Source organism: Pteropus medius, unplaced genomic scaffold (assembly GCF_902729225.1).
Source record: "Pteropus medius unplaced genomic scaffold, Ma_sr-lr_union100, whole genome shotgun sequence".
Classification (NCBI taxonomy): Eukaryota; Metazoa; Chordata; class Mammalia; order Chiroptera; family Pteropodidae; genus Pteropus; species Pteropus medius.
Genome location: NW_024349799.1, coordinates 2,563,096 through 2,587,327, shown reverse-complemented (window position 1 = coordinate 2,587,327; position 24,232 = coordinate 2,563,096). Strand labels below are relative to the sequence as shown.

The 24,232-nt window shown below is 37.8% G+C and overlaps 1 non-coding gene across 1 annotated transcript; it reads left to right on the top strand.

Moving 5' to 3' along the window:
- The first annotated feature begins 2,770 nt into the window (after positions 1-2,770).
- On the top strand, positions 2,771-2,889 carry LOC120621288 (5S ribosomal RNA). The gene has a single exon (XR_005658105.1). It is a non-coding gene; the product is annotated as a 5S ribosomal RNA (ribosomal RNA).
- The last annotated feature ends 21,343 nt before the right edge of the window (positions 2,890-24,232 follow it).

The following is a 24,232-nucleotide window of genomic DNA, read 5'->3' as shown; positions in this document are numbered from 1 at the left end:
CACACTCTTTTCTGTCACAGACCTTGAGGAAAGGATTGCAACATGAGTGTGTTTTATGATAGTCCCTGGTGAAATGAGTGGCCTTGGATAAGGTTTCAGGATAATTCTTTAGGCCATTGTTCTATACCCACTTCCTTTACCAGCTGTCAATGTAGTTCAGATCAAATTCTTCTTAATGGGAAGATCCATTACTACCTCCACTTTGCCCCCACCAATACATACACGCATATTTTTATACTGCTTTCATATGATTCCTTATCAATTAGAACTTTTAGTTCTCCTTATAATAGAGGAGAAAGAGATCCACACGGGACAGTTAAAGAGATGTAGTATATAATGTAAGGGCTATATCACTTCTGCCTCTGTCTTTGCAATGTGTGTTCCCTTGTTCTGAAAATTTACAGAAAATTAATCAGTAAATAAATCAATGAAATGAATGCTTCGTTTCCTCCTATCCCAGAAAGCTGCAGTTGCTAAAATTATTTTCCTCTTTGCAAAGAAAAGCAGACATGTCTCTCTCTATAAAGTATGTGCATAATCTCTAGCACGTGTACCTATTATTCTAGCAGTGTACCTATGTATCCCATTTTTCTATAGAGAAACATGTTCTGTTCAGAGTCTGGTTCTGTTCTGCCTGGAGGCACATGATGTCAACTTTTCCCAGTGTGATTGCCATATTAGCCATTTTAGTTTTATGTAGCTCTCTGTTTCGTGTGTTCTTATGTCCTTACTCACCACGTCTTGTATTGAAATATTTTTTGTTTGTTTTGGTTTTATTTTGTCTTAGTGTGGAACATTTGTTATAAGTGATGAGCCAATAATGATACCTTACTATCAACTAAAGTCCATAGTTCACTTTAGGTTTCACTCTTCATGTTGCACATTTTATAGTTTTTTTGTTTTTTTTTTTAATTAAGTTTATTGGGGTAACATTGGTTAATACAATTATATAATTTTCAGGTGTACATTATCATTTGACATCTGTATATTCTATTGTGTGTTTACCACCCAAGGTCCAGTTTCCTTCAGCTACCATATATTTGACCCCCTTTGCCCCACCTACTTCCCCCTTCTCCCCCACTCCACTAGTAACCACTAGTCTATATTCCATGTCCATGAGTCTTTGTTTGTTTGTACTGCTCATTTGTTGCTTTTAGGTTTATATCCCACATATAAGTGATATCATGTGATTTTCAGCTTTTTCTGTCTGGCTTATTTCATTTAGCGTGATTATCTCAAGGTCCATCCATGTTGTCACAAATGGCAGTTATTTCATCTCTTCTTATGGCTGAGTAATATTCCATTGTATATATGTACCACAGCTGGAGGCATCACTCTGCTTGACTTCAAATTTTACTACAAAGCAACAGTAATCAAAACAGCATGGTATTGGCAGCAAAACAGACACACGGACCAGTCGAACAGAATCGAGAGTCCAGACGTAAACCCATATTTAAATGGGCAAATAATTTTTGACAAAAAAGCAAAAAACATACAGTGGAGAAAGGAAAGCTTCTTCAATAAATGGTGCTGAGAAAACTGGAAAGCCACATGCTAAAGAATGAAATTAGCCTGTTGTCTATCACCACACACCAAAATTCATTCGAAATGGATTAAGGACCTAAATATAAGACCCAAAACATTAAAATGCATAGAAGAAAACATAGGAACTAAACTCAAGGACCTTGGACTTAAAGAGGATTTATGAATTTGACCTCAAAGGCAAGGGAAGTAAAAGCTAAAATGAATGAATGGGACTACATCAAACTAAAAAGCTTCTGCTCAGCAAAAGAAATCGTCAACAAGGTAAAGAGAGAACCATCTGAATGGGAAAATATATTTGCAAGTAACGCCTCCACTAAGGGCATTTTAAGGGTTTTGACAAATGTTTTACGAAATGCATCCACCATTACAGTAGCATACAGAAGAACCATTTCACTGCTCTAAAAATCTTCTGTGCTCCACCTGTTCATTACTGCTCCCTCCCTCACCTCAGAAACCTGGCAACCCTGATCTTTACATTGTCTCCATAGTACTGCCTTTTCCATAATGTCATATAGTTGGAATCATACAGTATGTCACCTTTTCAAATTGGCTTTGAAACAGCATTTTAACTTTTAAAATTCAGCAAAACTAGCCCTCAGATTCACTAAGAGTGGTCTACTAATCTGCACTAATTTTGCAAGCTTTCTGAACAAGGCAGAATGGAGAGTATTGATTTTGCTGCTGCTACCAGTTTCTGGGTTGTTGCTGGAACGTTTTGAAAGGTGAAGTGGTTTGGTATGGAGAGTTGAGGCAATCATTTTCCCCAGTTCCACTGGCTCATTTGAGGCCTGTCATTCCTGTTTGTTTTGTTTTTTAAATTCATCCATCCATCCATCCATCCCTTGCATTCCATTCTAATCCTACTGCAGTGTTCAATCTCACCACTCTAATTTCTTGAGTATGAATCTCGAAATTTTACATATCTCTGTAAAACTTAGTACTTTTGTTGCGTGAATGTTTTACACAAATGGCACTGTGCTAAAGGTATCATTTTGTTTTTATATTCTCTATATGTTGCTGGTAAACAACCTAGTTTGTTTCTTCTTCTACTAAGTAGTATCCAGACAGGCATTTTCCTATAGATTTGCCTGGTCCTCAGTGATAGGCACCTAGGCTCTTTCTCCACCAGCAATGTGGTGATAAAAAAAATTTTAGAACTTTCACATTTTTGGATTTTAGAAATCCTTTACAGTCATTGATTGCTCTTGCCTTAAAACCAGCTTGAGCCTATGGCCATGCCACCCTGAACATGCCCGATCTCGTCTGATCTCAGAAGCTAAGCAGAGTCGGGCCTGGTTAGTACTTGGATGGGAGACCACCTAAGAAGACCAGGTGCTGTAGGCATAAAAAAAAAACCAACTTGAAGGAGGACCCAGCAATTTAACAAATTCAAGAAATATATTCACGTCCACAAAGGCTTAAGGAAACAAATGTATATTTTACCGAGGAGTCTGTGAAAAGACACAGAGGAGGATGAGTCACTTATCCCCTGCCTGTCCCTCTCTCAAGGTCCCCTCACAGCAACTCTGTCTGGGTCTTTTCCCTTTCTCAGAGCCTCTGCATTTATGTCCCTTTTCAAATGCAAAGTGAGTTAGCTTTCTGGATTTCCCCAATAAGCCTCTTCACTTTCCTTCCCTGATCTGCAAATAAAAGATCCTCTTACTGTCTCCTCCTTTCTAGTGTGTGTGTGTTGGGGGGAGGGATTACACCTGAAATTAGTTATGATTTTTACATGTTTTATGCTTTAGCTTACTTGTAATAATAGAAATACACTAAAATTTTAAAATGTAATGAGCGCACAATTAGAAGGCATCTTCACGCTGGGCATCTGTGTTATTTGTGTCACTTTTATCATGCTTTATATAAGTTAGCATAGATTCTTCTCTAATCAACCCAATGACAAAAATGACATTAATTTCATCATGTGCATGTATTCTGTTTATAAGTATTTTTTATGTGCCAAGCACCTTTATGTTCTGTGATTTGCATATGATATTTTATTTAATCCTTAGAATCCTTTGACATTTTTTTAAATTCCATCTTGCAAATACAGAGCTATAGGCCCAGACTGGTGATACACGTTCTCGGTCATGGAAGCAGTGTACCCAAAGGAGCTCTGTCTGAAGACTTCCCTGCTTACTGGTTAAAAAGTTTAAAGTAGAATAATCCATTAAGCAGTGAAAAAAAGCACTCCATCTCCTTGATAGTCAGTAGAATTTAGAAAAATGCACACACGGGATTTTGAGAGCCAAAGGGCATGTTAACCTTATAGGGTTGTGGAGTTGTTATTGATAATTTGGGCAAGAAAATTCTTCCTTGGACAATACTGTCTCAAGCATCACTTGACATTTAGCCTCCCTGGAAGCCGCCCACCAAATGCTAATACAACTTCATTTACCGTGACTTCTCAAAACATCTTTCACAGTTCCAATCCCTACCTCTCTCCTATTCAGACGAGGAACCTGAGGCACAGGGAGTTGGAATAACTAAGTAAGTCACGGAGGGTTTCAACCCTGCTGCACTTAGGATTCACCCCCAGGTGCTTTTTAAAACTGCTAATGCCCTGACCCTATCTCATACCAAATACATCAGAATATCTGGGGGTGACTGCAGGACACTGGCATTTTAAAAAAAACACCCAGGTGGTTGAAATGACCAGCATAGTGGTTAAGAGCCTGGGCTCTGCAGTCATCCTCTCTGGGTTCAAACCCCAGTTCTGTCATTTACTAGCTGTGCCACTCTGGGCAAGCTGCATCATATCTTCATATGTCAGCTTTAAAATATAATCGATAGCATTTACTTCCTAGGATTGTTGTCAGGATTACATGAATATATGGAAAAGTGGTTAGCAACTATTAATAGTAAATCCCAGTAGTCGTCGCTGTCATCATCATCATCATCATCATCATCATCAGATTCTGTCCCCTTATCTTCTTACTAATGCTCCTTCCCCTAAGATGTATCTTATTTTTGATCGTTTATTGACAAAATACAACTCTTTGGTCTGTAAACTCAGCCCTAAGTGTTCATGGAGGCTAGGAGGGAGAAGCAGGTATGAAATGATCTCTATAGGTGGGAGGGATGGAGAAGTACTGAATTATTTTAGATATTACCAACCATCTCCAGTGGGAGAGAGGATTCAGTAAACTGCCCTGTAAGAAAGACGAATCACTGACATCTATCTGGACGGAGTTGCTTTATGCAGGACACAGCCTGATAGTGTAGAAAGAACATGAACTTGGAAATCAGACCCAGGCTTCAAATGCTGGCTCTGCAGTTTCCTGGCTGTGTGATCTTAGTTTTAGGTATGTTACTTAAACTCTCGGAGTTTCAATTTTTTGGTGAAAATAAAACAGCCTGCAATGAAGGATGATTGTGGGGATAAAATCAGATAATTTGTGGAATGCTTCTGGCACAGTGAAAATGCTCACCAAGTGTTAGTTCCCTTCCTTCAAATGCTTCTCTGAAGCTGTTTCTCCCCTTGGTCTCACCACCATGCCCTCCCTCTATCCTCACTCCTTTCCCAGCCACCCTGGAGGTTTGAAAACAGAGTGGAGTTTAAAGGGTACCATGTTGCATTAACAAACGTGCAAGTATTGAAGTGGCTTAGGAGAACTGTTTAAGTGATAATGAGACTCTCCTGGATACCAAGAAGAAAAAGACAGGGATAAAAAAAATTTGCATAACTCATAAAAGCAATTTTGCTTCAAAAAAGTGGTGTGCTTTTTTTTTTTTTCTTATGTAACTCAGCTAGTCATTCCACTTCCAGTTTTCAGCTGGGCCCACTCCGTGCAATATTATGGCCTGTCATTTAAAGAGAACAGAAGACAAGAATTTTAGACTTCAGCTCAGGAACCTAAGCAAAAGTCCTGAAAGAGGCCATTGCTGAGGACATTGAGTTTGGAACTCAGAGTATGATAATACCCAGGCCTTTGTGGGTGGGTATAAATTTTAAACTCAAGTACAGGAGTCCCATGAAGCTCAAGGCAATAGCAAACGATAACTGCATGAATCCCTGGTATTTTGTTTCCAAATCTCTTTGTCCTGTAATATCTCATTTGATCTTCAAATAGTTCTAGGAAGACAGAGATTATCATCTTCATGGTTCAGACAGAGGTACTGAAACTTCAAGAAGTTATTTGCCCCAGTCATGAAGTCCTACCAAATGGCTTCAGATTTAACATTCAAATCTAATACAGCTTACTTTAATTCCTATTTTTAATATCCCCATTTATGAGAGCTTTGTTAAACAGCATGAAAAATGTGCAGACATTGGCACCACTTAATAAATATTTTCCCTTTTCTTTTCTGAAAACACAGGAAATCATATTTCTCTGGCTCTTGACGTCATGGCCATGTGACTTGCTTTAGCAAATAAAATGTGAGCAAAGTCATGTGTGTCATATTCAGGCAAAAGTATTTAATTATCAGTGAGAGCCTCTAGATAAAGAACCGGGAAACAATAGCCTGTAGACCAAATCTAGGCCACTACCTGTTTTTGTAAAATAGATTTTAGTAGAGCACAGCCATCCTCGCTTGTTTATGTATTACCTATGGCTGCTTCCATGCTACGTGGGTAGAGTTGGGTAGTTGCCACAAAGATATCCTGGCCTGCGATGTCAAAAACATTTACTATTTGTCCCTTTAAGAAAAAGTTTACCAACTCCTATTCTAGACAGTTCTTTTGTGCCAGGTCTACAGAGGACTCTGAGTGCCCTAAAGATACAGGTAGGAGGTGGTGGAGACTCCTTCGCACTGGATTGCTCAGCTGCTGTGGGAAGAACAGCTGGCCTAAAGAGTTGTCCAGACTCATTGTAGACTTTGTGTGAGTTAAAAATAAGTCTTTGTTGTGTTAAGCAATTGGAATTTTGGACTGTTTTTTAGTGTGACATAATCTGACCTTTCTTGACTGATACACAAGTTGAGTTAGTAAATGCTGAGGATAAAGGGCAAATATACTGATTAGAGTCTGTTAGGTCAGGAGGCATTGACGAAGCTGGATACTGGGTGATGAAAATGGACATGGAAGGAGCGGATGGGTGTTCCTGCTTTGGGGGCTGGCATATCCTGTGATTTTAAAACAGAAAGTTCTGGGCCAGAGATTGTGGGCAAGTTTGCATTGTTGACAACTCTGCCTACCAGGTTTAAGGTCAAGGGAATTTCCAGGTATAACTCACGGGTTAGAAATAGTCATGTTTCCTTAAAAAAGTTTTGTAAATCGAATTTCTGCATAAAAATTTTGAATGCTGATATATTCAGGATAAAATGGGTTCCCAGTTCTGAGCTGTTAGGTAAGGTAACGCTGTGGGAATGTTCTGCTTCTCAGAGTTGGCTGTTTAACTTCCCACAATGTCTGGTGCTCAATATTGACTGATAGGTTAACCCAGGTGTGTTTAAGGCTAGTGTATCCTTGTTAGAAGGCTGACCCCTCTGTACCAGATTTAGTTGGTATCTGAGTGTGATTCTCAGTTCTAGTGCAAAAAAATAAACAAGGGCTGTGCTAGTTGGTCTTAGAATTCTTGCAAGTGAAATAAAAAGGCTTGCTCAACCAAAAAACGAGCATCTCTTTGACATCTAAGTTCAGCAAATTTCCAACTGAAAGAAATTTGTGAAGATACTAAAAATGGATTTCTATACAGATTGAAATAAATTCAGCAATTTTCCAGGGACACAGAACACCTGGATGGAGGAATAATTTTAATAGTAATGTGTTCTGTTTATTGCACATAACATGCTTAGACCAAAAGGGTCAAGGACAAGGTGAGGCCTTGAATGAAAGACCTTAGATGTATTCAGTGACAGTAGGAATGTGCACCATGGTTCTTAGAGGCATGGATTACTTGGTGGATAAAACAAAAACATGTCTGACATAATTCGTAGTAGCCCTGTTGGGCCATTCAACTTACTAAATTCATAATATCTTCCTTTTCTTACAAACATTCCTACTCATTGTCCTGCCTCTAAAGTTGGTCCCAGAAACTTATGGTGTAGGTAAGTGAAGAATAGTTGAGGATATGACTATAGTTACTATATAAAGCTTAGAGCGGGTGGTATAGAGAGCAGGAGGAATAAAATTGGCTCTAGGTGGATTTTAAAGAAGAGTTGCTATTAAGCAATATAAACAATGGTGACAGGGACCTTGAACAACAAAAATCAGGAATCCCACAGACAATCCCCCTTCCTTACCTCCACTGGTTTTTAAAGAAACTGCTCCTCACTCCCTATCTTCCTAGAAGAAATTAGAAAATGTCCCATTAAATGAATTTATATAATATGCATACATATTTAGAACATAACTGATCTTAATCTTAATAACTGAGAGCTGCAGGAAATAAAGTAATCACTTTGTGTCCTAAAAAACTCTTCTTCACAGAAAAAAAAAAATTAGTAACAAACATTTCAGAAGACATAGAGGAATAGGATTCTGCATACTACCAGGGAATACAACTGGAGACCCAAATTCTTGTCAAGAGAATAATTGAGATATCTTGCAAATATGGTGGCCTTGTTAACACTCTATTAAACTCAGTTTGCTATGAACAGAGGGCTGCTTTTCTTTTTATCCAATTAGAGTTATCTTCCTAATTATAATAGCACATCACAAATACCCTCTTTGGGTCAAAAAAATGTTCTCCCTACTTTCTTAATATTTTATTAATCCACTTTCCTCTCCTGTGCCTAATTTGAGAGTCCAAAAATAGCTCATGCATTTGAACTTAGAGATTGCTGGTATCAAACTGTAAGTGCTGAAGCCAAGTGGGGAGCAGCCAGCCTCAGGATGGTGGAATGAGTAGGCCAAGGCTTCCCATAGCACCCGCTTGTCTCATGACACACAAGGCAATTCTTGAATTGCTTTGATTTGGGAGGGGCAGTGTCGTGTGGGAGAGAGTATGCATACTTCACTGCATACCTAATTTCATTAAAAAATGGGAAACCAAATACTTGGAGAGGAGATGAGAGTCAGGAGGGAAGATCTGGTTTCTATGACAACTAGAGGAGCATGCACACACATCATCACAGTGAGAGGTCTGAACTGGGGCAGGAGTGTTGATAGCTTCACCTAAGGCCTGTTATCAGGTTTTCTCTTACCTTCTGGTGCCTTTGTCAGTTGCCCTCTATCTCCCTAAAGTCTTGGAATGAATGAGGACCATGCACCCTCCTGCTAACAGATAGGGATGGCCTGCCAATATCACTGGGCTTTTACTATTGCAGAGAGAGTTAGAAGACATGAGATTATTTACCAACTAAGCATCTGGATTACAGTCTCATGCAGTCACTTCTGTAACTGCAGGTTTTTCCTTTCCTTACTCTTACCTCCTACACACACACACACACACACAAAATGAATCTCCTCTATGGTTTCCGGTAATGTATATCTATGGACAGCAGCACCTAAATACATCACCCCAACATGCATATCTTCCAGTATCCTTCGCAGAATGTAATCAATCCCTCACAGGGAAATGTTTTCAGATCTCAGCCATTAAACCATGAAATCACCTTTCTGAGGCATATTATTTAATCAGCAATGCTCAACCCAGGCTGCACATGTGGTAGTTTTAAAAAAAATGTTCTGATGCCCAGATACCATCTTTGAGTTTGATTTGGGATGGTGCCTAAGCATCAATACTTTTTAATACACATTCGCTCAATGTGATTCTAAAGTGTAACCAGAGTTGAGTACATTATAGTAATTCACTCAGCAACAATGTACTTATCACTGTTCACGTGCTGGACATGGGGCTGGATCTTAGAGATCTGAAGATGAACAAGGCACAGGAGTTCCCAGCCTACTGGTGGAAGACAGAGGTAGATGAATAAGTGCATGAAGTGTTGTGTGGGTCCTAGATTGGTCTGTATGAGCTAAGTAGGGATATATGAGTGCTTGGTTTTATTTACAGAGAGTCAAGAAATGGAAGGCAAGATGATGCTAGATATCCATGTTAAAAGATGTGTAGATATTTCAGAGATGGATGAGAGCAGAAAGATCATTCTGGATAGAAGAGAAGTGTGACAAAGGGCACAGAGGCCATGATATGGAAATTAAAATAGTTGATATCATTGACATGTAGGTTTGAGTGGTCTTTTGTAGTGAGAGATTAGTGAAATATAAGAGAGAGAGAAGAAAAGCTATGGTTAAAGTATGAACAGGGAAAAGTATAAAAACTACATAAAGAAAAAGAAAGAAAAGAAAGCAGCACAAGAGATACATAGGCATGGTATAAAGGTCTAACTTAAGTGTAACTGAAATCTCCCAAAAGAAGAAAGATAGAGAACAGAAAAGAAGAAATATCTGAAGAAACAATGACTGATATTTCTGAAACTGACAAAAAAAAATACCAAGCCACAGATTCAAGTATGAATTTCAAGCAGAATAAATACAAATAAAATAAGCCTAGACCTATCAGAGTAAAACTGTTGAAAGCTAAAAAAAAAAGAAAAATAAAAAAATAAAAACCAGCTTGAGAAAAAAATACTATTTTCAAATGATGTAAAAATAAAAATGGCAGCTGATTCAACTGAAAACAGACACAATAACCCGAAGCCTGAAGATCATGGAGTAATGTATGATATTAGTTAAAAGAAAGTAAATGCCTAACATTGGACATCTTCCTAAAGGAAATAATAAAGTTCTTCTAAGAGAAGACAAATGATCCTAATAAAGGCACAGAAATACACAAAGTAGGAAGAACAATAGAAAAGGCAAATATGAGAGTGAAAACTGCATAAAATGATATTAATGCATATCACAGAATTTTAAACATACATAGAATCAAAACATATGGCAATAAAAGCACAGTTTGGAAGGTGTCAGGTGCTACGGTAAATGGAGTTAATTTATTTAAAGTTTCATTACTTGGAAAATAGCACTAATTTATGTTAGATATTAACAAATCAAGACTATACGGTACAATCTTAAAAGTAAATGCTAAAAGAATAGTGAAAGAAGGAATAGCTTATAAGCTAAAGTGGAAAGCAGATGAGATAAAAAATTTAAAAATAAATAAATCCATGAGTAGGCAAGAAAAGAGAGAAAAGAAAAATAGCCAAGGTGGAATAAAGATGATAGATGCTAAATTTATCATAGAAAGATGATAAATTTAAACTTAAATATATCTGTAATTACATTAATTTTGAACTAAGTTTTCCATTTAAAGACAAATATGACTGAACAGAAAGAAGAAATAGAGCCACTTTTATTTGGCTTACAAGAGAAACACCTTAAATATAAGGATAGAAAGCTTTGAAAATAAAAGGAATAATTTGGCTTTTAGGTATTTATCTAAGAAAAACAGAAGCATCTATTCACAAAAAGACTTGCACAAGGATGTCCATAGATGCTTTATTCATAATAGCCCCAAACTAGAAATGGTTCAGATGCTTGTTCAATAAGAGAATCATCAGAGAACTATGCATGCATAATGGTATACTTTTTAGCAATAAAAAGGAACAAACCACTGATACGTGTAATACACACACAGAGACACATGCACACACACACACGCACACAGACACATGCACACAAATGAATAAATGAATCTCTAAAACATTATATTAAAGAAATCAGACATAAACGAATAAAGAAGTAAATAAATGATAATTTCAGTAAATGCAAAAATACTCAACAAAATTCAACATCCATTAATGATAACAACTTTCAGTGAACTAAGAACAAAGGAAAATATCATTAATTTGATAAAGAATATCTACGGTAACCTACTACAGTTAAAGGAGTTATAATGAAAGTTTCCCTCTGTTATGTGGAGCAAGACATAATTATTTTCTTTCTATTCAATACACTACTGAAAGTTCTAGACAGCTAAAATAGGCTAGAGAATAAATGTTATTGAATCAGAGAATAACAAATTAAATAGTCCTTATTTGCAGATGGCCTAATTATGTATGTGGAACATACAAAAGAATCACTACCAGAATAAATTAGTAAATTTTTCAAGGCTTTTAGATACATTATCAATATGCAAAAATGCATTTTATTTTTATATAATAGCAACAAACAATCAGAAAATGAAGTCCAAAACATTTCATTATTTATGATAGTAAAAGATCAAATACTAGGAATAAATATAACAAAAGATGAGCAAGAATAATATAAAGACTGCTATACATTTTTTGTTGAAAAAATAAAAGAGACACAAATAAAGGAGGGTATATCATTTTCATGCATTGACATACTTAATATTTTAATGACACCAATTTTACACAAATTGATCTATGCACTCAGTACAATCTCAATTGAAATCTCAAAAGGTTTTGTTGTTTGCTTTTGATAAGCTAATCCTAAAAATTCTCTTGGAAATACAAAGGCCCAAGAATAGCCAAGATAATCTTGAAGCATAAGAAGAAAGTAAGAAGAGTTACTATACTTGATATCAAGATTTATAGTAAAACCACAGCAATTAAGACAGTGCATACTAGTGCAAGGACCAACGAGTACACCAGTGAAACAATATATAAACTCCAGAAATAGGACCACACATATATCAATTCTCGATTTATGACAAAAAAGGCACTGCAGAGTAGTATGGACAAAGATTTTTAAGTAAATGATGCGGTATCAACTGGATATCCAGAGAAGAAGATAAAATCTTAGCCTCTTTCTCATACCCCCAAAATAGATCCCAGATTGCAGATCTAACGGTGCAAAGTAAAACGATAAAATTTCTAGAAGCGAAAATAGAACATTTTCATGACCTTGGGATGGGGTAGATTTTTAAAGATAGACATTGAACTTTGTTAAACTTGTGAATTTCTAGAATTGTTACTAAAGATGTCAGTCAAAATAATAGAGAAAAATGATTTGTGAACCAAGCAAAGCAATATCTACTACATTCTATCAATGTTTCAATTTGAATTTTTAAAATTAATTTTGGGTTTGTGGTTACATATGATTTATAAGCACAATGACTACAGTAGATCCTGTGGTGGGGCTCAAGAATTTACAGTCCTAGCAAGTTCCCATGTAATGCTGCTGGTGTGGGGACTACATTTTGAGAACCACTGCTCGTGCTAAACCACCAAGTTATCTTGTATTTACTCAGCCCCAGATTGGTGTGAGACAGCTGCAAAGTGATTTCTTTCCAAACTCCCAAATAGTAAATGAGGCTATGTTCTCTCTACCGCCTGACTCCTCTCTGTCCTTTAATCTCTTCCCACAGTCTCTTGGGGCTGGATAGGCTGGGTTTTGTTAGCGGTAATGGTTTTTTGTTTTGTTTTGTTTTGTTTCTTTTCTTATCTATCTACCATTTCTGCAAGTATTGCTAAAGCCAGAAGAAACCGGCCTTGGGTTTTCCATCTTTTTCTCATATACCACATCTTCAACACTACAAGAAAGCATTCGTGGCAGATGACATTCAAGGGAGAGAGATTAGCTTATTGATAAGAAAACTAAGTTAGTATTTTAAAACCTTATACTCACTTTAATAATAAAAATCATTTAAGGCAATATTGACAGTCTTTGAAAATCCTCTTCCTTTTAAATGGATCTGAACAATTCTCGAGTTTGAAAATCATAAAAGAATAAAAGGAAGAGCAAACTTAGAATGAGGCAAGAGCTAATAGGAATGCAGGGAAGTAGGAGCAAAGCCCTACCCTCTCTCTCCAGGGGAGGGGTTGGTAATTCAAGGCCAGATCTGAACAGTGGTAGAGCAGATTCTCTTCTGAGCCAATGAGCGCTGAGAGTTTAAAGGGATGGCCATCCTGTGGGGACTCTGTTCTATCAGGGAGGCACAGACCCAGGGCCAGTGCCAGGCACTGAGCTGAATGGCTCCATATGTTCTACAGTGCTTAGGAACCAGAGAAGAGGAGCAGGACCTCCCACCCCAGAGACCTGGGGGACTGTCACTAGCCAGGTGTGGAGCAAACCTCAGGCAGATGGCATCTGTTGAAGATATTAGATGGGACTCCCTTTTAGGGCCAGTGCCCAGGAGGTGGGATAAGAGGATGCCCAGTACCCGTGAACCTCCCAGAATGGCATCAAGTAGCAGCTGAGCTGACGGACAGGGTGTTCAGATGGAGTTGTCCTTCTATTATGGCCAGGGGTGGACCCTGACACCACTGACCAACTTCCAGCTATGGGAGAGGAACGTAGCAGGCAGCTGCAATGCGGGTGAGGACTGAGGGTGAGGATTGCCATGGGAAGTAGAGGGCTAAGAATTGATGTCAACTCTTCCTTCTGACATTACAGATCAGGAAGGATGCTTTGTCGCTGAGAAATGAGAAATGTGAACTCATGTGCCTCCTTTATAGCCAGCTCCTCACTCTTGCCGTGGCTATCATATAATGTGGCAATTAATTCCTTTCCTGTCTATTTCATAGGGCTTCTTACTAATTCAAATGCAATGCCACAGGTGAGAGCACTCACTAACTTACTACTAGGAAGGTGTGAGGTACTGGAGATAATCATGTTTACACCTTATGCCAGCTTTAATCCTTTGGCTCAAATAAGTACCAGAACAGAAAAACTGGAGCACTCAGGGGCTTTTCAATTGAATTCCACATCAGCGCCTCCAGTGAGGCCTCCTACAGTCCTGCATTCAGCTTTCTCTTGAGTCAGATCCATCTCAAATCATTTCCTCTTTTTAAATGAGAGAACAAATTAATAATAGCGTTTTGGATTTAGGCATAGAAACCTGCTCATATTTTGTGTTTGGAGAGGGGTGGGGCGACACAACCCCCTGGGCTTTTGTATTAACATTGTGTATGGCTGTTCCCATAGGGTAAGACGCTTAGACTGGAGTCAAGTTTAGCTGATAAAGGAAAGCATTTGTGGGGAGTTATTGTACTTTAAGCAACTTCAGTGTCACTCTGTGAGCTGGTACTGTGCAAGGAGAGAGTTATGGACATGAAAACACAGGGCCCCTGCTGTTGATCCTGACTTGTGGTCTTTAAACTGGGCAGACTCCCCATCCACCATGTCCCTGGAACTCAACAAAAGTGACTACTTGCTATCCTCTGAAAATGTCCTGGATTTTTACCATTTCATTTCTTCCTCTGCTGCTCACCTTTCTTCCTGTTTGTGTTTGGCTCTTGACTTTTTGGCCTTATTACCTGTCTTATTTCTGCACACACTCTTTGAACTTGACGACAGATAGGTTTCACTGGTGCATTTAGTCCTTGTTACCTTCCTTCCAGCCATATACTCTTTCTAGCTCTGCCACCTGGGACCCAGCCATGGCATTAGCCTGCTTTGCTATTGCTGAAAAAGGCCTGTCTCCTCCGTCTCCTACAGTGGGTGTGAGTTTACCCGCAGGACCATTCAATCTAAGATCAAAATGAGCGGATCTAGGCCATAAGATGAATACTGCCAACATATCACATATTAGACAAGAATTGTGGTAGAGAAAGTTCCGTTCCCTCGTTAGTCTATGGTTTAAATCTCACTTCTGTTCAACACAACCACAGTTACTCTTCAACAACTGATAGACCATGGAGAGCTATTTCCAGCCTGGGTCCTCAAAGGAACTACAGGAATTCCAGGAAGTGTCGATGTTCAAGATTTCAAAAATTCTAATAAGAATTGGATATTTATCTAAAATAAGTCTGCCCAAGCAAACTGGAACTCAAGATTACTTGCTTTCAATAGGGGAGATGTTAGTTATTACTGATAAGCAGTTAAAGGGTTATAGATAAATGGAAAAAAATGAATAACTTACACTTAGTAAATACCATTTGAGAGCCAAAATGTTTCAAAATAGGTAACCAGGTAAGAAATCCACTAAAATTCTATTTCTATCCTAAGAAGTTACCAAATAAGTTATCTTAAGCAGCAGGGTTGAATGATTTTTAAATAATCAATGAGCTTATTCCTAATTTATATGTCATTTTTGTCCCTAGTTTTAAGAAAGAGCAGATCTGTGAATTTTAAATTTCTCGCCTATGGATGATGTTTACTAATTTACAAGATGGGTTCACATAAATGGTTTCATTTAAAATCACTGCTGAGTCGTAGAAAGTTTTATCAGGTCCATTCTGGAAATGAAAATATTGAAGTTGCAAGCAACGAAGTAGCTGCTTATATCAAATAGGCACATAATGATTTCCTATTAACCATAAGATTTTTTAGCTTAAAGGCACCTTGGAATTTTGCTCCTGAAAGTAAATCTGGGCATTTTAGAATGATTTAAAGCTCTAATGATTTTTGTTGAGGTTTCTAGAAAGATAATTTCTAAATATGACTTGAGCTGATTTAAAAGAAAAGCAAGTAAAGAAAATAAGAACCTAAGGCTTTTCAAAAGATAGGGGGCACGTTTTTATTCCAGCATTTTATAAACTATGCCTCAGAAACATAGGTGTTCCATGATATGTTAATTGCTATTCTGGGGAAAAGAAGATTTTTGAAGTGCAAAAGAGCTTTGAAAACACTCCTTACCATATGTTTTTATTAAAGATTAATGCATTAAAAGCTCTGAGCACTTCTGCAGTAAAGAAATTCAACTTTATCAACATTTTCCAAAATTATTTGAACATGGAAAGACTTTCTGTCATGGAATTCCTGTTACCAAAATGTGGCATTTATGTGTTCCAGCATAATAGTTGAGCGCAGTGGTTTAGCCAAATAAAAAGCGAATTAATACAATTACTATTTCTAAATTAACATCTCTAGATTACAGTAATTTCCAGTCATTAGATAGGGCACAACCTCTTTGAAGAAGGTATATTGGGGAATTTTCTGCCAGTATGGTTGGGTTGAAAGTCCTCAAGACCACCCCCAGTATTGATGATTCACTAGGAGGGCCCATAGGACTCAGCATACAACCATACTCACAGCTAAAATCCATTACAATGAAAGGATACAAAGCACAATCAGGAAAGGGAAAGAAGTGTGGGTCAAAATCCCGAGAAAACCAGGAATAAACTTCTAAGATTCTCTTCCCAGTGGAGTGACTAAGGATACACTTAATTCTCCCAACAATGAGTTACGACAACACCTGTGAAATGCTGTCTACCAGGAAAACTCATTAGAGACTCAGTGCCCAGAGTTTTTACTAGAGTCTGATCATGTAGGTTCTCTCTGCCTAGCATGGCCCAAAATTCCAGACTCCCAGAAGAAAAGCAGGTGTTCAGCATAAGTCACATTGATAGTACAAATAATTTAGGCACTGAGAACCACTGATATCAGTTCTAGGTATGGTGGGTGGCCACCAGACAGCAGACAATGGCTGATCTTGCGAATAGGACTTTGTAAGGATGATAGTCTCAGGCTTGCTATAACTCTTTTCTGAACAATGGTTGAGGATTAAAACAACTAAAATGTTGAATAAAATATAAAAACACATTTTACAGTACATCATGGGTTTGAAACAATAAGCAGAAATGTGCATTGACCAAAAATCAGGTGATAGTAGGAACCTAGAAGGCAAGGAAGAAACAAAAGTGGCTTTTGTGCTGAAGGTTTCTGCTGGACCTAGGACAGTGAGAGCTTTCACTCTGACAACTATATAGGCTGTAAGGAAAAGGAGGTAAAATCCAGGGCTCACTCCAGATGGATTGCTTAGTAGAAGACTACTATAAAAAGACTACATCTTCCTTGTTAAGATAAATGAGAAATAAAACCCTGCTGAACATAAGGGAACTACAGGAAAAACTTTCTGGTCCTTACCTTAGCATCGGATGAAAAGGAAAAAATTCCTCTTCTTGAATTTGAAACCACAAGCCAGAATTCAGGCATGTTTGTAGTCCAAATTCAACCTATCTATGTGATATATAAAACCCTGAGTATATAATTGCATTTATAATTGGTACAAGTTGGTAGTGCTGCCAGGCAAGTAGCTAAAAAATACATAAATTCTCTCTGGAAATATATGATTTCAATCTAGTCTTTAAAGTTAAATATCCTTAGATTAGTTCTAAGGAAAATGAGCAACTCACAGCCAAATATCACAAAAGACAGAGAAACAAAGCATTATGTGCATGTCAGCAGACATATAATAGCTGAATAAGACTCACAAATATTTTAGGCATTGGAATTATTGGGTACAGAATACGAGTCTTATATTTAAAGGAACAAAGAAGAAGTTTGAAATAAGAACAAGAAATAAAAGACTTAAAATATGACTAAGTATAATGGAAAGGGAGGCAAACAGAACTTTTAGAATTGAAGTTAAGAACTCAACAGAAAATTAGATACAGCCAAGTGGAAGATTGGTGAATGAAAAGGTACAAATAAATTATCCAAAATGCAACACTGAGAAACAAGTGTTTGGGAAATGTGAATCTAACAATAATAGAAATGGTAGATAAAGCAAGAAGTTAAATAAATATTTAACTTCGAATTCCAGAAAGAAGGGTCATTCCAGAAAGAATATCAGAAAGAGAATGGGATAAAGGCAATATTTCAAGAGAAAATAATGGGTTAGAATTTTCCAGAATTGTTTAAAGAAACCAAGCTTCAGAATCAGGAATTGCAATAAATCTCAAGCACGATAACTTTCACAAAACATAATGGAATGACAGAAAACCAAAAGAAAAGAGGATCTATTAAAAGCAACTACAACATAAAAATAAAAATATAACATCAAATATTGTGTGCGACAGCAAAAGCGGAGGTTAGAGGGAAATTTACAGCATTGAATACAAATATTAGGAGACATTTCCAATAATCAGTAGTGAGGTAAAATAAAATTTTCTAAACTACCAATGATTCAACCATGCTAGAGGAAAGACTGAATTATATTTGCTAGTCTCTCTATGGATAATAAATATTGTATAATCATTGTCATATGAAAAAGGAGGGAGGCAAAAAAGTGGCATAGATGATAGAGGCTCTGTTCACCCCTCCGGCAACCAAATCAAAGTTGTGACGAAAACAAGGAGCAGCAGCAAGGAAAAATCACCTGAGATCTAGATGAACAAGCCATATAATAGGACAACTAGGGAGAAGTCCAAGAAAACACCTTGCAATGGCAGAAGGTAAGACGGGGCAAGGACACGGGGCTGCCCGGTCCCCAGCAGCTGAGTGAGTCTGAGGCGGAGGCAGCGGCAGACGCCTCTTAAAGGGGCCGCGACCATGAGCGGATTTTCGCAGTAATGGATTGGCTCACTCTGAGCACCAGTACCGATTTGGCTATGCCCAGGGGGCACCAGGGACTTACAGAGAGACATTGTCGGAGTGAGGACTGAGGCGACACTCGCTGGGTACAGAACTGCCGGCAGGATCCATTGTTCCCTACTGAGCCCTCCCCCACTACCAATGCACCTGACACAGAGCTGCCATAGCCATGACGTCATCAAACTGGATAACAGAGGTTGCGTGGCCCAGAGGACTCCCTGAAACCCTGCCTACCCCAACTCGCAGCCCCACCCAAGCCACATCCAGGTATATCCTCAGCAAGTCAGGTGCTCCTTGCTAAGACTCACACTGGAGGCAGCCTCGGTTTCTAGTGTGGCCTTATGAGGCAACCATAAGCATAGCATCTGTGGATTGCTTGCTGAATCTTAACAGGTGGCCCCGGAGGGATAGAGGCTTGGGCTAAGTTTGGCCTGTAGCTGAACCCCTCTCAGGACTGTGCCACTGGACTTCTACTTCACAAATCCACACTAATAAGACCGGGAGACTTAGGAGCTTTGCTTAGTACATAGAAACAGACACAGAAAGGCAGCCAAAATTGGAAGACAAAGAAGCAGAAACCATACGAGAGAAGAGAACAGATCCAGATATAATGGAGTCAAGTAATCTAACAGATGCAGAGTTCAAAACACTGATTATAAAGATGCTCAATGAACTTTTGGGAAATGTAGATAAATTAAGTGAGAACTTCAGTAAAGAGATAAAAAACATAAAAATGGAAATGTAAATTATAAAAGTGAACCAGTCTGAAATGAAGAATACATTATCTGAGATGAGAAGTATATTAAATGGAATAAACAAAGTAAATAAAGAAGAGGATCGAATGCCTTATCTAGAGGACAGGAAAGCCAATCAGGCTACTCAATCAGAATGGCAAGAAAAAAGATGCCAAGACTATAAAAATAAATTAAGGAGAATATAGGACACTATTAAGGATCCAAATATTCGTTTGATCGGTGTAACTGATGAAAATCAAAATGTTAAACAGCTGTTTGAAGAAATAATGATGGAAAACTTCCCTAATCTGGTGAAGGAAATGGACATAAAACCCCAGGAAGCTCAGAGAATTCTAAAAATCAGGGATCCAAAGAGGCCCACACCAAGACACACCATAATTAAAATGCCAAAGTTTAAATACAATGAAAGAATATTAAAAGCAGCAAGAGAAAAACAAATAATTACATATAAGGGAAAACCCATAAGATTGGCAGCTGATTTCTCAAAAGAAACTATGCAGGATATACAACCAAGAATAATTTATCCAGCAAAGCTATCATTTAGAGTTAGAGAAGAGATAAAGAGCTTCCTAGACAAAAATAAGCTAAAGGAATTGATCACCACCAAGCCAGTATTACAGGAAATGTTGGAGGGACTTCTTTAAGAAGAAAAAACATGTGTCAAAGACAAGAATAAAGAATGGTAACGACTACATTCCTATCAATAAATACCTCAAATGGAAAAGAATTAAGTGCTCCAACCCAAAGATAGAGTGGCTGAAAAGATAAGAAAACAAGACCCCTACATATGAAAAGGAAGAGGATGGAAAAGATATTGCTTTGATGGACCTAGAAGGTATTTTAGTCAGAGAAAGATAAACACTATATGATTTCACTTATATGCGGAATCTAAGGAATAAAAAGAACAAACTAAGCAACAACAGACTCACAAATATAATGGACAATTTGGTGATGGACAGAGGGGAGGAGGATTGGGGGGCTGGAAGGATGGGGTGAAGGGCTAAAGAAGTACAAATTAGTAGCTGATGGATGGTCAAGGGGATGGGGAGCATAGCATAGGGAATGCAGTTAGCATTAATACATTGTCTAGGTGGAGGGTCAGAGGAGGGAGGATGCAATTGGGGGGATCGTTTTATGAACTATATAGATGTCTAACCAATGTATTGTTAACCTGAAACTAAATAAAACATAATTTAAAAAATAAAATTAAACATTCAAAGAAAAAAAATCATTGTTATATGAAAATGTAATCGAAGAATATACTGACAGATTGGACAGTTGATTAATACAAATGTTATCATGATACATATGCTATTTGTCAGAAGTTTTAAGTTTATAATTTGTTATGAGTTCTGAATAAATATGAAATTCTCTACTTAATTTTGCACTTATAATTTTGTATTGTTTTTCTTGAAGAAATCCTCTCCCCTCAAATTATATGGGCTTCAGGGTCTTCAAAGTTTGAACACACCCTTTACTAAAACAAGCTCTCCTCTTTAGAAATTATACACACTTATGTTTGATACTGATAGTCATATTACTATACAGCCACAAGGAGATAAGCCTGGCAAGCTGTGTCTCAAGAAGCTGGAGAGTATAGAACGAATACCTCGGTAATTTATTATAGTTTATATCTGACTTAGAGTCCTATAAGCTCAGACTTGATTTTATTAGTGCATCATGAACAAATCTATCTCTCAGAGCCATCTCACATTAGCTGAGTTCATGAGACTGATGTATATAATTAAGATGGCAATTAATTGATTTACAGGGTGAGATTATTGTCATAGGGCTCAGAAATACTTGAAGAACATCGGTTTAGTACATTTTCTTTCTGTAGAAAACTGTATTGGAAGCCAATGCATTAATTTTTAATGAGAGATTTCTGATAGAAGAGCTAGAAATACCTGAAACTGTAGGGTGGGTATGTTTTCCCTGAAGGCAGATTTGCATGGAACTCCAAATTCTAATCAGAAATTTACTTGATGAGCATAAAATCAAAACAGAGCTAGAACCGAATTTTCAATGACATCAGATTAAAACTCTGTTTTGTATGTTTTTGTCATTGGAATTTGCATATTCAAGGACCATTTGGCTACAAACGCCTATGTCCATTTCCACTTTAAGGATGGCCCTGTTTGTGAAATTGAAACTACCCAAGTCTTATTGCTGAGGATACCTCCTCCATCAGTAGTTCTTAGATGTGACTTTCCTTTCCTCTAAGCTTTCATAGCTGGTCCCTTTCAACTGATAAATATTGTCCTCTGTAAAATGATCACACATCTGTAGTCGGATCTATCATAAATCTTAATGTTTTACTCCCAGAAAAGCATAGTTTGCTCTAAATATGCTGAGACTTTCTCTAGGGAATGTTACTTACAGCATTATTTATTATCATTCGGTCCAGAAATGGCTTAATGTATGACAGTAAGGCCATGACCAAGAACATTCTGGCTCACCTCTTCAATATACTATTATACAGTTAATAAGAGTTAACGTAGCAGAAACCATATTGCCAAACATAGAATGCTTATGCTAAATATTAAGTGAAAATAAAAGGCACAATGTAAATACCTAATGAAAACAATCAGGCAAACTTTTTAGACTTAGAATTGCAAATGGGCAAGAAATGAAAGAAAGATTTTCTTCTTTCATTAAGAGTTCTATTAATATGGTTATAATGCTATTTTGAAATTTATGCAACCAAACCATTTTCTTAAATTTCTATGTCCTTCTAATACTTCTTTATTTGGTATGAAACAGTGGTTATCTGAATTTCGAAGGTATGAAACAAAGCTTCAAACTGTCTCAATTATTTAGAAACTGGGTTTTCAGTGATACCCATTCATTTGTTTATTAAATATTTTTAGTGAAGACCTACTATGGGTCCAGTACAGTTTCAGCCTGTATGTTGCAGACAAAAGAATGGCCATTCTACTAATGCAGAAAAAGGCAGATTTATTTAGTCCTAGAGGCAACTGATTAGAATACATAGAAAATTGCCAGAGGTGGAGAAATAAGACAAAGGACTTTGAAATGTGGCCATCAAGTGGTTAAAGTTTATTATTACATCTGAAGATGTTCCAAGAAGTTTAATCGGAATAAATGGAAAATCTAAGTCCCCAAAACCCAAAATAAAGACACTGTTTCAGTATAACTTCTCCAAATGTGGGAGGGTGAGGTCTAATTACAAAGAATCTGAGCCAACAAAATGATTGATTCTGTTATAAAAAAAAAAAACAAAACCTGTTAAATATACAATCTGCATTTTTCAATACAGGTCAGCCTTAACCAATAGTAAATGAAAAAATGTGGAGGCTTCACCCTAATTACTGAGAAACAATTCAACTGATCCTAAAATACCACTTTCCCACTCTCAAATCCAATCAATCACAGGTTTACAGGTTAAGCTACTTAAGCATGCCCACACTCTTGTTTTTATCTGTGCCCACAGCCACCATCACCTTTTTGCCAGGATTACTGCATCAGCCTCCCACCTAGCATCCCTGCTTGAAGTTTTATGCTCAGATCCTTCTCCACCTAGCTATCAGAGTAAGTTCTCTAAAACACACCAGTGGTTCCCTATACCCTTAGGATAGGGAAGCTGTAAAAGCATGACTGACTTGGTCTTTTACGAGCTGGCCCCTCCTATCTCTCCAACCCCCCTCCCTTTTTTTTTTAAATCCCCATGGCTGTGCCACGCTATTTCTTTCCTTTGAGTGTTTGCACTGCTGTTCTTTGCTAGCCTGGTACCTCTGGTGGCCTCATCTGTCTACGATACCTCACTTTTTCTATGGCACAGTAATAATTACGTAGTATATTAACAATCCCTTCACTGCCCTCTATCTCCCTCCAGGCCACAATGCTGGTTAGGAACGTATCCCTCTCAGTAACTGCTGTATTCCCTATATCATCGCTGTGCCTTCCATAGACTAGGAGCTCATTGAATATTTGCTGAATGAATAAAGTGAGTGAATGAACTCATTTAATATAGTGTGTTTCCAGAACAAAGGGACCACCATTTTCTGGGCATCTATTTTGTGTCATGTCTTGTAGCAGGGATCTTTCAGACATGATTTTATTATCACTATACTGTGTGATGATAACATTCACCATTTATTAAAGACCCACGATATGCTGGGTCCTATACTGCATGTTTTATAAACATTACCCTTACATAGCCTTCATTTGCCTCCTTTTTTAATGAGAATTAATACAAAGTTGTCTGAAGTTACAAAGCTGGGTTCTCCTTTTGTTTCCCCACCCCTCCCTGCAGTTCCCACGTTAATGGTGCCATGGTTCTACCTTTATCTTCTCTCTGTCCGTTTCACAATGTATGCTCAGAGACCGCTCCATTCTGACAAAATCCTAGACTCAGAGGGAGATGGAGCTAGAAAGGATCCGGGAGACCAGGTAAACCAACTCTCTCATCACAGAAGTGAGACCACTGAAAACTGAACAGTGATTTTCCCCAAACCTCAGAATTCCTTCTTAGTCGATCAAGGAAGGGTCTTTCCACATACAGCTGTTATTTATTAGGGGGACATGTTTAAACTTTCAGTAACAATACCGTTGGTAGCTAATATTTTCATAATAGTTACATGGTCTTCAAATTTCAATTTCATGACATTTCATGAGGAGGTTGTTAAAAATGTGAATAATGATTCCTTAGTTTGGGGTATGGCCGAGGAATGTGTTCTCTTAACTAGTACCTTTGATGACTCTGAGCCAGGTGGCACAAGGGCCACACTTTGTGACGCTGCTTTAACCACCCCATCCAGTGTAATCCTTATGGCATTTATTCAAACCAGCTGGTTGCAGTTTTCCTAGCAGGCTGTGGCCCTCCCTCTCAAAGGTGGGCTTT